We start from the raw sequence: 19,336 nt of genomic DNA, 5'->3' as shown, positions 1-19,336 counted from the left end.
CCAGATTTATTCTTTTTTCCTCAAGATCATTTTGGGTATTCAGAGTCTTTGTGTTTCCATACAAATTGTATATTTGTTCCAGTTGTGTGAAAATGCCATTTATATTTTGATAGGGACTAAACTGAATTTGTAGATTGCCTTGGGTAGCATGGTCATTTTAACAATATTAGTCCTTCCAATCTATGAATGTGGTATAGCCATCTGTTACTGTCATCTTCAGTTTCTTTCATCAAAGTCTTATAATTTTCTGAATGAAAGTAATTAACCTCCCATGTTAAATTTATTCCTAGGTATTTTATTCTTTTAGATACAATTGTAAATGAGATTGTTATCTTAATTTCTCTTTCTGATAGTTCATTGTTAGTGTATAATGCACAACAGATTTCTTTATGTTAATTTTATATCCTGCAACTTTACTAATTTCAGTGGTGAGGTGAACTCTAGTAGTTTTTTGGTGATGTCTTTATAATTTTCTACATAAGTATCAGCTCATCTGTAAACAGTGAAAATTTTGTCTTTTCCAATTTGGATTTCTTTTCTTTCTTTTTCTTTTTTTGTTTGATTGTTGTGGCTGCAATTTCCAATACTACATTGAATAAAAATGGCAAGAGTAGGTATCCTTGTCTTGTTCCTGATCTTAGAGGGAATGCTTTCAGCTTTCCATGATTGAGTATGGTTGTGTGTAAACTTGTCATGTATGGCCTTATGTTGAGGTATGTTCCTTCTATACTTGTTTTCTGTAGAGTTTTTACCATAAATGGATGTTGAATTTTGTCAAAAGCTTTTTCTGCATCTATTGAGAGGATCATGTGATTTTTATTCTTCAGTTTGTTAATATGGTATATCATATAGATTGATTTGTGGATATTGAACCATCCTTGCATCCCTGGAATAAATCCCACTTGATCATGGTGTATAACCTTTTTAAAGTATTGTTAAATTTGGTTTCCTAATATTTTGTTGAGGATTTTTGCATCTACGTTCATCAGTGATATTGGCTTCTAATTGTGGGTGTGTGTGTGTGTGTGTGTGTGTGTGTGTGTGTGTGTGTGTGTGTGTGTGGTATCTTTGTTTTTTGTATCAGGGTGATGCTGACCTCATGGAATTAGTTTGCAAGTATTGTTTTCCCAGCAATTTTTTGGAATGGTTTGAGAAGGATAGGCATTAATTCTTCTCTAAATGTTTCACAGAATTCACCTGTGAAACCATCTGGTCCTAGAATTTTGTTTGTTGGGAGATTTTGAACTATGAATTCAATTTCACTCCTGGAAACTGGTCTATTCATATTTTCTATTTCTTTCCAATTCAGTTTTGGGAGATTGTACCTTCTAGGAATTTGTTCATTTCTTCTAGGTTGTCCATTTTTATTGGCTTTTTATAGTAATTATTTATGGCCCATTGTATCTCTGTGGTGTCAGTTGTAACTTCTTTTTCATTTCTGAATTTATTAATTTGGGCCCTCTCTCTTTTTTTTATGGATGAGTAGTCTGGTGAAAGGTTTACGATTTTTTTTTTTCTATCTTTTAAAAGAAGCAGCTCTTAGTTTAATTGATTTTTTAAATTGGTTTTTAAGTCTCCATTTTATTTGTTTCTTCTCTGATCTTTATGATTTCTTTCCTTCTACTAACTTTGGCTTTTGTTTGTTCTTCTTTTTCTAGTTCCTTTAAGTATAAGATAAGGTTGTTTATTTGAGATTTTTCTTGTTGCCTGACATAAGCTAGTATTGCTATAAATGTCCCTCTTAAATTTGCTTTTTCTGGATCATTGTGTTTTCATTTGCATTTGTCTCCAGGTATTTTTTATTTCTTCTTTGATTTCTTCAGTGCATCATTGTTTGTTTAGTAGCATACTGTTTACCGTCCACGTGTTTGTCTTTTTTTTTGCAGTTTTTTTCCTGTAGATGATTTTTAGTCTCATAGCATTGTGGTCAGAAAAGATGTTTGATATAATTTAAATCTTAAATTACTGAGACTTGTTTTGTAGCCTAGCATGTGATCTATCCTGGAGAATATTTCTTGTGTACTTCAAAATAATGTGAATTCTGCTGCTTTTGGATAGAATGTTCTCTCTATATATCTATATCTATATCTATGTCTATATCTATATCTAGTCCATTTGGTCTAATGTGTCATTTAGGGCCAGTGTTTCCTTGTTGATTTTCTGTCTGGATAATCTGTCTATTGACCTAAATGTGGTGTTAATGTTCCCTACTATTTTTGTGTTACTGTCAATTTCTCCTTTTATGTCCACTAATATTTGCCTTATATATTGATGTGCTCCTATGTTGGGTGCATATATAATTACAATTGTTATATCTTCTTCTTGGATTGATCCCTTGATCATTATGTAGTGTCCTTCTTTGTCTCTTGTAATAGTCTTTGTTTTAAAGTATACTTTTTCTGATTATAAGTTTTGCTACTTATAAGTATTGTTACCCAAGGCAATTTTTATTTGCTTGGAATACCTTTTTTCATTGCCTCACATTTAGTCTGTGTGTTTCTTTAGATCTAAAGTGAATCTCCTCTTGGCAGCATATATATGGGTCTTGTTTTTGTATCCATTCAATCACTCTATGTCTTCTGAGTAGTGCCTTTAGTCCACTTACATTTAAAGTAACTATTATTGGGAGTCAATATGGCAGAGTTTGAGGACGTGGTGTTTGCATGTCCTCACAGGTGCTGTGGGAATACATCAGAGCAATTGTCACAAAGCATCTACTGGGTGCTGGGGGGGCCTCAGACCCTTAAGGGGACAGGAGGAATTCTGTGTGACCAGGTAGAATGTGACAGGAAAGAGCAGGGAAGAAAAGTGGAGGTAGGATGGGACCAGTGTCCCTGAGTGGGGCTGGGGAAGAAGAGAGGTTTCCACACTCAGAGGGGCCCACTCACAGAAAGGGGATCAACAGGGGTGGAGAGAGGTCTTCAGGGGATAGGGGGATCAGAGGAGAAATGGCTGGGATCTCCCTCACCTGCTCAGGCGCTGGTGAGCCTGCTAAGGTCCTGGGCTTAAGCCCCTCCCCAGAGACCCCTCCAGCCAAGCAGGTCCCTGGTCTGGGCCCTCCAAGGATTCCTCCACTGCACAGGTCCCAGGTCTGAGCTCCACATCTGCTAAAGCCTTTTCTGCCTGTGCAGGTCCCAGTCCTGAGCACAAACCCCACCAAAGACTCTGAGGGACACATGGATCCTGGCAGCCTGAGTGTTGCCCCTGACAGGGCCTACTTTGGCTGTGCGGATCCAGGCCAGCCAAGTGCCATGCTCCCAAGACCTCCTAAGACTGTACTGGTCCCTGTGGGCATACCCATGGAGGTCTGTTCCCCAGCTGGCCTGCGCAGGCATGGGTGCACCAGGTCAGCTTCAGGAGCGGACATATGAGAGGAGAATTGCAGAGATGGGGCTGACACAGCAGGTATAGAGACCTACCTAGAGATCTTGGAGTGCCTATTCTCAAACTCTTCCAAAAAATTGCAGAGGAAAGAACACTCCCAAGCTCATTCTATGAGGCCACCATCACCTTAATACCAAAGCCAGCCGAAGACATCGCAAAAAGAAAATTATAGGTCAATATCACTGATGAACATAGATGCAAAAGTCCTCAACAAAATACTAGCAAACAGAATCCAACAACACAGTAAAAGAATCATACACCATGATCAAGTGGGATTTATTCCAGGGGTGCAAGGATTCTTCAATATATGCAAATCAATCAATGTGGTACTCTATATCAACAAATTGAAGAATAAAGACCATATTATCATCTCAATAGATGCAGAAAAAGTTTTTGATGAAATTCAACACCAATTTATGGTAAAAACTCTTTAGAAAGTGGGCTACCTCAACATAATAAAGGCTATATATGACAAACCCACAGCAAACATCATTCTTAATGGTGAAAAACTGAAAGCATTTCCTCTAAGATCAGGAAAAAAACAAGAATGTCCACTCCTACTACTATTATTCAACATAGTTTTGGAAGTCCTAGCCATGGCAATCAGAGAAGAAAAAGAAATAAAAGGAATCCAAATTAGAAACAAAGAAGTAAAACTGTCACTGTTTGCAGATGACATGATCCTATATGTAGAAAATCCTAAATTACTAGAGCTGATCAATGAATTTGGTAAAGTTGCAGGATACAAAATTAATACAAAGTAAGCTCTTGCAGTCCTATACACTAACAATGAAAGATCAGAAAGAGAAATCAAGGAAACAATCCCATTTACAACTGTACCAAAAAGAATCAAATACCTAGGAATAAACCTACCTAAGGTGACAAAAGACCTGTACTCAGAAAACTGCACGACACTGATGAAAGAAATCAAAGATGACACAAACAGATGGAGAGATATACAATGTTCTTTTAGTGGAAGAATCAATACTGTGAAAATGTAAATCTACCCAAAGCAATCTACACATTCAATGCAATCCCTATCAAATTACCAATGGCATTTTTCACAGAATTAGAACAAAAAACTTTACAGTTTGTATGGAAACACAAAAGACCCCGAATAGCCAAAGCAGTCTTGAGAAAGAAAAACGGAGCTGAAGGAATCAGGTTCCCTGACTTCAGACTATACTACAAAGCTACAGTCATCAAAACAGTATGTACTGGCACAAAAACAGAAATATAGATCAATGGAACAGGATAGAAAGCCCAGAGTTAAACACACACTCATGTGGTCAACTTATCTTTGACAAAGGAGGCAAGAATATACAATGAAGAAAAGACAGTCTCTTCAATAAGTGGAGCTGGGAAAACTGGACAGCGACATGTAAAAGAATGAATTAGAACACTCCCTAACACCATACCCAAAAATAAACCCAAAATGTATTAAAGACCTAAATGTAAGACCAAACACTATAAAACTCTTAGAGGAAAACACAGGAAGAACACTCTTTGACATAAATCACAACAGATCTTTTTTGACCCACCTCCTAGAGTAAGGAAAAAGAAAACAAAAATAAACAAACAGGACCCAATTAAACTTAAAAGCTTTTGCACAGCAAAGGAAATCATAAACAAAATGAAAAGACAACCCACAGAATAAGAGAAAATATTTGCAAACGATGGATTTGCAAACAATGGATTTGCAATCAAGGGATTTGTCTCCAAAATTTACAAACAGCTCATGCAGCTCAATATCCAAAAAACAACAAACCCAATCAAAAAGTGAGCAGAAGACTTAAATAAACATTTCTCCAAGAAGACATACTGATGGTCAAGAGGCACATGAAAAGATATTCAACATCACTAATTATTAGAGAAATGCAAATCAAAACTACAAGAGGTATCACCTCACACTGGTCAGATGGCCATCATCAAAAAATCTACAAACAGTAAATACTGGAGAGGGTGTGGAGAGAAGGGAACCCTCTTGCACTATTCATGGGAATGTAAACTGATTCAGCCACTATGGAGAACGGTATGGAGCTTCCTTAAAAAACTAAAAATAGAACTACCATATGACCCATTAATGCCAGTACTGGACTGGCATTACTGGCATATACTCTGAGAAAACCATAATTCAAAAAGACACATGCACCCCGATGTTCATTGCAGCGGTATTTACAATAACCAGGACATGGAAGCAACCTAAATGTCCAAAGAGAGATGAATTGATAAAGAAGATGTGGTATATATCCACAATGGAATATTACTCAGCCATTAATGGAACAAAATTGGGTCCCTTGTAAAGATGTGGATAGACATAGAGACTGTCATACAGAGTGACGTAAGTCAGAAAGAGAAAAACAAATGTTGTATATTAACACATATATGTAGAATCTAGAAAAATAGTACAGATGAACCTATTTGCAAAGCAGAAATAGAGACACAGATGTAGAGAACAAACGTATGGACACCAAGTAGGTGAAGGAGAGGTAGGGTGAATTGAGAGATTGGGATTGACATATATACACTGCTATGTATGGCATAGATAACTAGTGAGAGCCTGCTGTATAGCATGGGGAACTCTACTCGATGCTCTGTGGTGACCTAGATGGGAGGGAAATCCAGAAGGGAAGGGATATGTGTATACATATGGCTGATTCATTTCACTGTACAGCAGAAACTAGCACAACATTTTGAAGCAACTATGCCCAAATTAATTAAAAAAAATAAAGTAGCTATTATTATTTTTTAAATTCCCCACCCCTGAAGAGTAAGGGGAGGGAAGGAGTGCTGACTTGGCACACCAGCTTGTCCTGACTCCCACACTTCACCTACTCTGCTGCAGTCTGCAGCTGTGCTAGCCCCCTCCCTTGCCTAAAGTAATTATTGATAGGCATGTACTTAGTACAATTTGAGCACTGTGTCCCTGCCCAGCTAGCTGCTTGGACTGGTGCTGACAGGTTGGTGGATGTGACCAGGCCCCAGCACTAAAAATCTATAGGGAGGATTCTAAAATGGTGCTTGCCAGCACGAGTGTCCTCATGGTAGCACAAGTTCCCCAAAGTAGGTGTTGCCTGCATCTATGTCACCAGGATGAGTTCCAGTTGCCTCCCGTCTCTTTGAGAGGCTCTCTAAGATAAGCAAGTGTGAAAGGACTCAGGCTCCTTTTAAATTATTGCTTCTGCCATGGGTCTTGGAACACGTAAGATTTTTTGTGCATGCTTTAAGATTGGAGATTCTGTTTCCTACAGCTCTCTGGTTCTCCTTCAGTAAGCCCTGCTGGCCTTCAAAGCCAAAGTATGGGGGGGTCTCACCTTCCCATTGCAGGATTCCCCAGGCTGGGGAACCTGAGGTAGGACTCAGACCCCTCAATCTTTGGGGATAACCTCTGCAATTGTGATTATCCTCCTGTATGTGAGTAGTCTACTTGGGGATGTGAGTCTTGACTATATCATGTCTCCACCTCTCCTACACTTCTCGTTGTGGTTCCCTTTTTATATCTTTAGTGGTAGAAGATGTTTTCTGCTAGTCATCAGGTCATTCTCATTGATAGTTTCTTTGTAAATAGTTTTAATTTTGGTGTGCCCTTGGGAGGAGGTGATCTCAGGGTCTTCCTAATAAGCCATGTTGGTCACCTCCCTCTGACCTTATTGTTCATGTATAATTGATGATGATGACCACTGTCAATAGAACCATTATATTAAAAAACACTTTTCCCTCTTTTAGTTTAGAGAAATACAGCAGATGAGCAGGAAATGATTTAAAGGCTGCAATTCTTTAATTTTTAATCATGTGGTTGAGTGATACATAAGAAGTTTTGATAAGAATAAACATTTGAAAACTATAGCCAATTTTGATATTAAAAGGTTTAGGCAATACAGATTAATTTTGAAATATTGTATGTAGCAAAAACTGAGTAATTAGTCATTATCACTGAGTTACATTGAGGTATTTAATCCACAAAATATTGAAAAAAATATAATGTCTGGCAAGAAAAGACACGTCACAATTTGTCTCAGGTAGACACTCCAGCAAAAGTTAATTTTGATTTCCTGCTTAGCTTTTAGAAGATTGATCTCTTTCATTGAAGTCCAGTATATGCTCTACTGTGACTTTCAAACTCTTTCCTTAGATAATATTTACCTAAACATTAGGGTATCAAAGAAACTAGGAAACAGTAACTTCAAGCTAAAGAGATAAACTTTTGAGTGGGATCACATTCTGATTATACTAATTTGATTTTGGTATTGCACATATATTTCAAGAACACCAAGAAAATGAAATCTAAGTGTACAAACAGGTACCATTGCCTCAACGTGACCCTTCTTATAAGGGCGATTGTGCTAACCCATTAGGGACTCCCATGTTATCCAATACAAAGTCACAACCATCATGAAGTGTGGCCCAAGAGAGAACAAGGTCTCTTGTGATGATGAGCAAATAATGTTAAAATAAAATGTTGGAATAAATGAGCATTTCTCTAAGTAGAAACAGTGAAGTCCTTGAGAATAAATCTTTAAAGGGCTTGGAGTTCTAGGAAATTGAAGTATAGTTGACTAACAATATTGTGTTAGTTTCAGGTGTATGACAAAGTGATTCAATTATACTTTTTTTAGATATATATAAGTATAACACATTTTTTAAGATTATTTTCTACTATAGGTTATAAGATATCAAATATAATTCCCTGTGCTATAAAGTAAATCCTTATAGTTTATCTATTTTATATATAATGGTGTGTATCTTTTAATCCCAAACTCTTTTTTTTTTTTCTTTTTTTGTGGTACGCGGGCCTCTCACTGTTGTGGCCTCACCCGTTGCGGAGCACAGGCTCCAGACGCACAAGCTCAGCGGCCATGGCTCACGGGCCTAGCCGCTCTGTGGCATATGGGATCTTCCCTGACCAGGGCACGAACCCGTGTCCCTTGCATTGGCAGGCGGACTCTCAACTACTGCGCCACCAGGGAAGCCCCCTATACTCTTAATTTATCCCTTCTCCACCCCTTTTCCCCTTTGGTAATCATAAATTTGTTTTCTATGTCTGTGAATTTGTTTCTACTTTGTAAATAAATTCATTCATATTATTTTTTAGATTCCACATATAAGTGAGATCGCATAATATTTGGCTTTCTCTGTCTGACTTACTTCACTCAGTATGATAATCTCTAGGTCCATCTATGTTGCTACAAATGGTAATATCTCATTCTTTTTTATGGCTAAGTAATATTCTGTGGTGTATATATATATATACCATGTCTTCCTTATCTATTCATCTGTTTATGGACACTTAGGTTGCTTCCACTTCTTGGTTATTGTAAGTAGTGCTGCTGTGAATATTGGGATGCATGTATCTTTTTAAATTAGAGTTTTCATCTTTTCTGGATATATGCCCAGGAATGGGATTGCTGGAGCATATGGTAGCTATAATTTTTAGTTTTTAAGAAGCTCTGTACTGTTTGTTTGTTGGTTTTCTTTTTTTGGAAAATGTTTAAAATAAATGGCCTGGGTCATGTAGAACAAAATGAGATAATGATAATGCATATGGTAGTGAGATTTGTACTAACTGACATAGATGGTAGGAGTTGATTAATATTTAGGATAGAGCAAAAGAAGAATAGTAGGAAAGATGAAACTTGGAAGACTAAATATTCATAGAAACTCTTTCCTATAAAGTACATAATAAAATATTTGAAAGCATTTTTTAAAATGCATGGCTGAATTAAAATAAAGGATTTCTTCAGAGACATGTAAAAATATGAAAGAATGAGGGACTTCCCTGACAGTCCAGTGGTTAAGACTTTGCCTCCCAATGCAGGGGGTGTGGGTTCGATCCCTCATCAGGGAGCTAAGATGCCACAGACCTCGTGGCCAAAAAACCAAAACATAAAACAGAAACAATATTGTAACAACTTCAATAAAGACTTAAAAAAAGAAGAAAGAATGAGTCCAGAAGTATGAGTATCTAACTTGGCAGTTGTCTTGGAGTGTCTCCCAATGACTTGGGAGACAAGAGCCTGGGTTTTAAAGAGCCTTAACCCCTAACTTGGGAGACAGAGACTCATACCCAAACAGGGATGAATATAGGCTACACAACTTCCCACATAAATCAAAGATCTCTAATGGCAGAATTTTAAGTACCTGAACTAGGAAAATTCCACCTCTGTAAAGAGAGTGAAAATGCATGCCTGCCTTTTTCTTGACCCCAATAAGGTAGGGAATTTTTTTAAAAAGTTTTCTGTGGTAATTCTTAAATGATAGCCACATGCATTTGGGGTTTGAATTCATACTGTGTGGTTTGAAAAATATCAGGGTGGGAAATAAGCTTCCTGTAGTTTTGGAAACTAACTGATCTGAATATTGAAGCCATGAAGAGACCTACACATACTTGGAAACTTGGTTCATGATAATTTTTCATTGTAGATAAGTGGAGAAATAGTGTATTTTTCCAAAAAAAAAAAAAACTGTACTGGAAAAATTGTTCTCCATAAGGAAAAATACTGAAATTGACCCTTGTCCCATACACCAAATATAAAAATCAATTTTAATGGATTAATCTAATAATTGATAAGACAGCTTTAAAACAAGAAAGATGAAAAATGAAGAGAACAATTTTAGAAGAAAAATGAGGAGGCAATCTTTTATCTTTGTGTAGGAAGAAGAAACCACAAAGAAAATTTAACTTGACCACACAAAATTTTTAAAACTACTGTTCATTAAAAGACACTGTGGTGTGAAAAAAACCAACACTCAAACTTGGCAGAGATATTTGGATTACATCTTACCTGGGTTTGGTATCCAGAATATATAAAGGCCTCCAATAAATCAATAAGGGAAAGTCAACAGACTTACTAAAGAGTAAGTACTCCTTACTCTCACACCACTACCACACTTACAACACTTTCATCACCAGATGTGTGGATTTTTCCGCCACAGCAAGCAATTCTCTGTGATACCAGTTGGTGTCCTACAATTCAATTCTGACACTAACCAGAGATAGCGTCAAATGCCACAGGTTAAGAGCTCAGTCCCACAAGACTGCCCCCAACCACTTCAGATGCCAGACACAAGCCTAGAACCTGTGCTTCTGACTAAATCAGAGGTTCCCACGACCCCCTCCCAGGGTTCTATTAATTTGCTAGAGTGGCTCACAGAACTCAAGATAGCTGTGTATGTGCTTACTAGATTACTGTTTTAATACAAAAAGATATAACTTGGGAATAGCCAGATGTAAAAGGGAAGGTATGTGAGAAGGGATGAAGAGTTTCCATGCTCTCTAGGAGCACACCACCCTTCCAGCACATCCACGTGTTCATTAACTCAGAAGCTTTCTGAACCCTAAGCTATTAGGATTTTTATGGAGGTTTCATCATGTAGGCATGATCCTTTATAAACTCCCTTTCCAGCCCTTCTCTCCTCTCTAGAGAATAGTCAGGGCAGAGGGATGGGACTGACAATTCTAAGCTTATAATCATAGCTTGGTCTTTCTAGTGACCAGCCCCCATCCAGGAGTCCATCAAGATTCATCTCATTAGAACAAAAGACAATGTTATTACTTAGGAAATTCCAAGGAATTTAGAAACTCTGTGTCAGGAACCAGTGTCAAAGTCCAAATATTAGAACAAAAGATGGCCCTAGTGCTCTTATCATCAAGGAAAATACAAGGGTTTTAGGAATTCTGTGCCAGGAACCATGGACAGAGACCAATATTTTTTTTTTTCTATTATTTCACAGTAAATATTAACGTTTGGAGAATGGAGGTGAAAAGTATAAACATGGGAATTTGTTTTGCTGCAACATTTCTTTAAGTCTGAAATTATTTTAAAATAAAGCTAAATAAAATAAAAATTTAAATGCTCAAATCATTTATATAGCTACCACCTCAACCTCATTTCTTTCTATTCCACTCTTTCTTATCACACTTTTCAAAAAATAAAATATATTCTTACATTTTTCCATTTCTTCACCTCTAATCAATTCTCTACTTAACTTCAACCTATCATCAGCTCACTAAAACAGCTTTTACTATGGCCATGAATGAATATTTTTTGCTCTACAATAGATGTTAATTACCAACTGTTCACAAAGGACTCACATGTTTTTACTATAGATCAAACCTTTCCCATGAACACCTGACTCGTGTACCCAACAGCTTACATGGCATGAGATACAAAAAAGCAATTTTGTGAGTTTTACAACTCTCACACATATCTATTCTCTGGTGTTCCCAATCAGTATCTATCCAATTAAGGACAGTGATCCCTCCCTGTGGAAAGTAAGAGAGGCATTGAAGAAGGGCAATGGAAGTTTCTAAGACTGGAAATATTCTATTTCATAATGTGAATAACGGGTACATATGCTCATTTTATTCTTTTTCTTAAGTTGTACATATATGACATTTTTTTATACTTTTATATTTGTGGTCTATCTCAGATTATAAACAATTTTATATAGATGCATTTGTAAATAAGTGAGATGAACAAGTTCTTAGAAAAATATAGCTTGTTAACATTGATTTGAAGGATTTGAAAATCTGAATGCAACCCTTACCATTACAGTAATTGTCTTGATGACTAATAATTCTACAAGGAAAACATGAGGCTCAGATGATGTTACAGATAGTTTCCATGAGACACAAATTATTTGGGAAAAGAGAGAAAAAGACCACTCTTGAACTCCTGTGATGAGACTAACACAACCTTGATATTGTATACCTTACTCATGCACATAGGGAAGTGAATCTAGCAATGTATAAAGCCCATGCAAAATCTGAACTTGTTCTAATATGTTTAGTTAAATGTTAGAACATCTATTACAAAAATTATCTTCACATTAAGAAACTAAGGCAAAAAATTATATGATTGCCTCAAAAATTATTTGACAATATCCAATAACCATGTCTCAAACTAGCAATAAAGGGCACTTTCCTTAACCTGATAAAAGGAACTGACAAATAACCTATAGTTACAACATATACATAATGTGTGGTAAAACACTGAAATCATTCTTTTTTAATAACAGGAAAAAGACAAGAGAACCATTGCCACTAAACTGTTTCCAAAGTTTATATGCAAGAGAAAAGGGCCAAATATATCCAAGACAATCCCATAGAGGATAAAGTTTGTAAGAGTGGGAGGTGGGGTTTATCATATCATAGATCAAGACTACCATAAGCTATAATAACTAAGTGTGAATTGGTGTTGCAAAGATCTATGCTCATTTAAAACCCAGAGGTAATATTACGGAACAGTGGGAAATGGTCTATAAAATAAATGGTATTAACAATTGATATGCATATGGAAAAATCAGAATGGTTCCCTATCTGAGAACTCACACAGAGGTCTAACTGAACAAAGGACTTAAATGTGACATGCAAAAATCTTAAAATATTTTAGAAGAAAATATAGTAGAATAATTTACTATGTCCTACACATACTATATAACTATATACTATATGCTATGTGTTTGCTATATATAAGTATAGTATGTAAGCATATAAGTTTAGGTACAAGATATAAATGCTTGCTTCTTTACATATATTCTCAAATTCTCAATATTCTCTCCTTTAGAAAGTCAAAACAGATTTTCCTCTAATACCCACATGTTCTTTATCCCCAGGAATCACTGCCGTATTATATCTCCACTCTCCAGCATCCTGGCTATTGTGCCTGCGTTACTGATTTGTGGAGGGAGGGTATTCTGGATGCTTTCAAAGTTCTCTCTCTTCCTGTCTCTCTCTCTCTCTCTCTCTCTCTCTCTCTCTCTCTCTCACACACACACACACACACACACACACACACACACACACAGCTTTGGTTGCTAGAGCTGTTAAATTGTTATTATGCAAGTAGACACACCTCACATGGGCAAGCTTGTAATCTATTTTTCTTCAAGCACCTTCTGGTCTGAGATGACATCACATACTAGGAATAGAATAACGAGAGAAAACTCATTTTTCTTTCTAGTTCTCAGACTGCTGCCCCTGAAGACCTCTGGGTTCCACACCCACTCCTCTATTCCAGGCACAGCCATTCAGCAACTCAAAGCTGCCCCACCCCCAGAGAAGCCCTCTTTCCCCAATGGGTCTCTTATGTCCCTTTAATGGTCAAATAGCTTTCAGGTTCTTGAGGAGACAGTACTAAGTTGTAGATTTCCATTACTTACCCTCAGCTTTGCCTTGCCCAAACTTATTCTGGCTTCTCTCCTCCCCACAGGACCATTTAGCTTACCTCCAAGTCTCATCAAGCGTTGAAGTGAAGCATGTCCCTTAGCTTATCCTGAGGAATGAGAATCAGCTGACCACAAGGAGACATTTTCTGTCAAATCTCACCAGTCTTGCAGTCTGTTTACTTCTCCTCATCTGCCCAACTTCCCCCTTATTGTTTAATCCTCCTTACTCTATAAAATAAAAGTCATTTTCTGTTTGATTTTGAGATGCTTGCAGATTTCTGAGATTGGAGGTGTTCTTCCTATTGCAATAGCCTTTTTCTATAGAGTTTCTGCTTATGTAAGTCCTGATTTCTTTTTTTTTATTATTCAGGACCATGCAATAGATTCATAAAAAGGGATGTACACATGTACTGACACCTTCTTGGAAATTTCCATCCACTCAAACCAAACAAAGTGTGGGCCAACAGCCCTGGGGAGTCTCAAGGTGGAGGAGAGATGTACATACAAACCCTCAGTCTCTGCCTGAACACTGAGAACTATTGACATAGATCTTTATAATAGTTGGCCAACTGGTCATCAGTGAAGACCCAAAGATACCCTGGGAGTCTAAGTTGTTGGCATTATGATTGTTATCTGAAAGGAAAAAGAAAACTTTAAATATGAATATTTTAAAAGTGAATTCATTTTTCCTTATAAAGTAAAATAAGGGAAATGATGTTTTGTTACAAAAACTAAATTAAAAGAAAAATTGAAACTATGGAAAATCCATTAAAAACTCAGGTTTAACTTAGTTAAAATCTATCTAGTGCTATGACTATAGCTGTTGATAGAGTTCTTTTTTTCTTATCCTTTTCAATTTCACCTTCTTTGAAATTTCTTTCTCTAACATTAATCTCTTATTACCTCCCAACAATTCTTTTTTTTAATATTTTCAAGAAAATTTAATTTTTTGTTTTGCAAAATCATTGAAGGAAGAACTAGAAATATATTTTTTTAGGCCACTGAATATGAAACAAGCATAATTTTTCAAGCCCACAGAAACAGTGTTTGGCTTTTATTGGTCTCATCAGCAAAGGTGATTGCTCTCAACTGTAGGGCAACCTCAGAAACAGCAATCACTGTTGAGACACACTGAGTGACTCTGATGCTGGCTATAAGTGTCTATTTTGCTGGAAGGGAGAAGGGAGGGAAGGATGGAGGAGGTGAGTATGGAGTCAGGGATTGCCTAGGCCATTTCCCATACCTCTTCCAATAACTCCAAAGCCAATTATTACATTGGAGCATCTGCTAAACATCAATTGAAGTGAAGAGTTTTGAAGATTTTTTTGCTTTCAAAAAAGCACACTCTTTGCTCTTCTGAATGATCCATGTAATAACCTTAACTTTCTATTTTTCCTAGCTTGTGGAAATCATCTCCATAGCAATACTTCTCTAAATTGTGCAATTTTCCTTATATCAGACTTGGTTTTCTCTATATCTGGTTCCCCAAGAAACCTGAGCTGTATCTGCATGTCTGATTTTCACCCTATCCCCATCAACTGGCATTCAAACATGACTCTTCTAAAGCACTCAGAAGTCACTATCATGCACTGATATTTCACATACCTGAACGGGCATTTTAATTGCATAAACCTAAAAGGTAAATCACCTTATTTCACTGTGATTCAGAAGATAAGGAGGAAATTGATCTATGTTTCCACTAAGGTAGCCAAAGAACATTCACATGAAGGGACAAAGGGAGAGGGACTGGCAAGAGTGGGGGGCAGTATTTGTAGGGAAGATGTACGGCTACCATACGGAATCCATGGGTCAGTGAATTGACTGTGGATTCACTGCAACATCTTCGGAAAATAAATAATGTGTTTCAACACCACCTATGCTGAAATAGGCTTCTTTTGTTTTCTCACCAGTATGAAGAGTTAGACAAAAGTCACTCCCAGGAATAGTAAAGGACCCTCCCTGGGGACAATCACGATGCATGAAGAGGAATATCTATTTTTAAGGCAACAGGAATAAATTTCATTGTCCTTCCCAGAGGAGAGCAAGAATTATAAAAGATGGCCACCAAGTCTGGAAACCAGGCAAATCCTTAAATAAATGGTTTACTGATACTAACTACATTTCAGTGAATGACAAAATGGTATGATCTATATTTCTAGGCTTAATGGCCACCCTATAGAAAGCATCTTTGGAATAGAATAAAAAATTACGATTTTTGTCAAATCCCATAATCGTAAACCTATCGTCATCAGTCTAGGCATGGCTAGTGCAACGTTTTCCTCAACCCCACAGGCTCCATTCCCTTCACCAACTATTTATAATATGCTTGGGTCACTCACAGGAGAAAAACACTGTCAGCATCAATATTTAAGGAACTGGCAAGAGTGGGGGCAGTATTTGTAAGGAAGATGTACTGTTACCATACAGAATCCATGGATCAGTGAATTGACTGGAGATTTACTGCGACATCTTCCAAAAATAAATAATGTGTTTCAAAGCCATTGAAGTGCTGAAATAGGCTTCTTTTACCTTCTCACCCGTATGAAGAGTTAGACAAGGGCTTCCCTGGTGGTGCAGTGGTTAAGAATCTGCCTGCCAATGCAGGGGACATGGGTTCCAGCCCTGGTCCGGGAAGATCGCACATGCCATGGATGCAACTAAGCCTGTGCACCACAACTACTGAGCCTGTGCTCTAGAGCCCGTGAGACCCAACTACTGAAGCCTGCGCGCCTACAGCCCATTCTCCACAACAAGAGAAACCACCACAATGAGAAGCCCGTGCACCACATGAAGAGTAGCCCTCGCTCGCTGCAAGTATAGAAAGCCTACGCACAGGAAAGAAGACCCAACGCAGCCAAAAATTAAAAAAAAAAAGAGTTAGACAGAAATCACTCCCAGGAATAGTAAAGGACCCTCCCTGGGGATAAGCACAATGCATGAAAAGGAATATCTATTTTTAAGGCAACAGGAATAAATTTCATTGTCCTTCCCAGAGAGAGCAAGAATTATAAAAGATGGCCACCAAGTCTGGAAACCAAGCAAATCCTTAATAAATGGTTTATAGATACTACATTCCAATGAATGACAAAATAGTATGAACTATATTTCTAGACTTAATGGCCACCCTATAGAAAGCAACTTTTGAATAGAATAAAAAATTAAAATTTTGTCAAATCCCATAATTGTAAAGCTGCCATCCTCAGTCTAGGCATGGCTAGTGCAACATTTTCCTCAAACCCACAGGCTACATTCCCTTTACCAACTATTTATAATATGCTTGGGTCACTCACAGGAGAAAAACTGTCAGCATGAATATTTAGCAGAATTTTCAAAATACATTTTTTTTGTCTTAACTAAAAAGCTAAATTATTCTTTTAGTCCAGTAATTCCATATGATCTTATTTACTTCTATACATAAGATATGATCTTTTAATATTTATGGAGGTGAATATTTCCCAGTTTTTTAGGGTTCCCCAAAGACTGTGAGGGTTTTATTTTGCCACAATGAAAGAAAGAAGTGGTGTCTACCCATGAGAGTCAGACCAGCTGTTTAAGTAGATGCTCCACATAGCTCAGTTCCTGGTGCATAAAGAGATTCAATGTCTCCCATAGGTCTCAGCTCTTAGAAAGGAATTTGAGAGGGATAAAAGCAGTAGCAATCTGTATAACTTAATAGTCTAAGAAGGGAGAAAACAGATATCTAATAAAAGTAGTAGAAGCCTAATCCTTTCATTCCAGGATGTCTGGAAAGGAGAGATTCTATGGAGTATGGATGCAGAGGGGTGTCATTCCTAACAGAAAAGAATGAATTGTGGACACTCAAGGCCAGAGAAGCAATTCCTAGAGCAATTGGCTTCAATCACATTGTCACCAGGAGGGCACATACCAGAGAACCTGGGACAAAGGCTGCTACAGCCCTTTGCATTCTCAGACCTCCTGGTGCTATGGTTCAACAGTCTTTGGGGGCTAGGGGGATCCAGGGACCACCACCATCACATGTGAAAAGGCTACCATGGCAACAATATCATGGTCGAAAATCAGATAGAGTTTAGGTTATACACTGCTTGAAATCCAGCCTGTACTTGCCTTCTTCCTTGTGAAGGACTTGAGACATGTGCAGGAACATCTTAAACACGTGTAGGTGGCTCTTCTTTTAGAAAGGCAGAGAAGAACCTCTTCATTACTCTTTCTATTCATTAGTTTTCTTTTCAGTTCACTAAACTGGAAAAGACACTGCAAGCTATCTCAGCTAGCTGCTAATTGGGACATGACACAAATACTACACATAAGATTGAATGAATGACCTTATCTTCCTGGTTATTCCACTGGGTGGGCTCAGTAGTCTTCTTTGGACTGAATAGGTGTTATCTTGTTCGAGAAAAGTGTATAAACATAGGGCCAGATTTTGTTAGTTTCTGTTCCCGAAAATTGGTGGAGCACTCCCTGGCTCTTGTATAATTCAATGACTGTTTTTGCCACATCCCTGTACTGTCTTAGTCTGACAGCAACTGCTTCAGGTTTGTCATCTTCCTGCTGGACCAATGGTTCACCAGAGAAGTCATCAATCCAATGTATATAGGTGGGTTGAAGTTCAGGTTATATACACTTCCACTAGGAGGGTGAATCCAACGTTGACTGAGACGATCTTTGAGCATTTCAAATGGAATATTCAAAGTGATCACTAGGTCCAGGTCACAAATTTTGTCCAAGGCTTCAGCCTGAACTAATGTTCTAGGAAAACCATCAAGTAGCCAGTGCTAGCTGCACCTGTTCTCCAGCTACGATAGCATGAGGCATGTGATCTGGAACCAAAAGACCTTTCTCTATGTACTGCTTTGCCATATCACCAACTTCCTCATTGGCTTTGATGCTCTCCCTCAAGAAATGGTCGCTGGAGAGATGCTGGAGGCCAAGGTTCTGGACGATCCTCTGCCACAGTGTGCCCTTGCCCAAGCCAGGCAGCCCAAGGATGACTGCCCACAGGAGTTTGGAAGCCATTGACATTTTTTTCTGGGCTATAATCAAATTTATTTATTTATTTATTTTTAATGGCAAGGCTAGCACTCATTTAATGTTTATTATATGCCATGCACTATGATAATAATGTTTTACCTACATTATATCTTGTAGGCCTTTAAATAACACTTAAATAAAGTTGTTCTAAACCCCAGTTTTGCCGTAAAGTAACTTGACTAAGAACACATTGGTAGCAAGTGGCACCCACAATATTTGACATTTCTTTTTTTTAGTAAGTCCTTGTTGCTTATCTATTTTAAATATAGCAGTGTGTACATGTCAATCCCAAATGCCCAATCTATCTCTCCCCCTGCCCCACACCCTTACCCGCAGGTAACCATAAGTTCGTTCTCTAAGTCTGTGAGTCTGTTTCTATTTTGTAAATAAGGTCATTTGTATCGTTTTTTTAGATTCAGCATATAAGCAATATCATATGATATTTTTCTTTCTCTGTCTGATTTACTTCACTTAGTATGATAATCTCTACATCCATCCATGTTACTGAAAATGACATTATTTCATTCTTTTTTATGGCTGAGTAATATTCCATTATATATATGTACCACATCTTCTTTATACATTCATCTGTCAATGGACATTTAGGTTGCTTCCATGTCCTGATTTTTGTAAATAGTGCTGCACTGAACATTGGGGTGCATGTGTCTTTTCAAAGTATGGTTTTCTCTGGATACATACCAGGGAGTGGGATTGCTGGATCATATGGTAGTTCTATTTTTAGTTTTTTAAGGAACTCTTATAATATTCTCCA

The 19,336-nt window shown here is 37.5% G+C and overlaps 1 pseudogene; it reads right to left on the bottom strand.

The window, feature by feature from the left end:
* Positions 1 to 17,886: 17,886 nt before the first annotated feature.
* Positions 17,887 to 18,549, bottom strand: LOC102984415 (adenylate kinase 4, mitochondrial-like; annotated as a pseudogene).
* Positions 18,550 to 19,336: the final 787 nt, after the last annotated feature.

This window comes from Physeter macrocephalus, chromosome 9 (genome assembly GCF_002837175.3).
Source record: "Physeter macrocephalus isolate SW-GA chromosome 9, ASM283717v5, whole genome shotgun sequence".
NCBI classification, from domain to species: domain Eukaryota; kingdom Metazoa; phylum Chordata; class Mammalia; order Artiodactyla; family Physeteridae; genus Physeter; species Physeter macrocephalus.
This window is presented reverse-complemented; position numbering and strand designations above follow the sequence as displayed.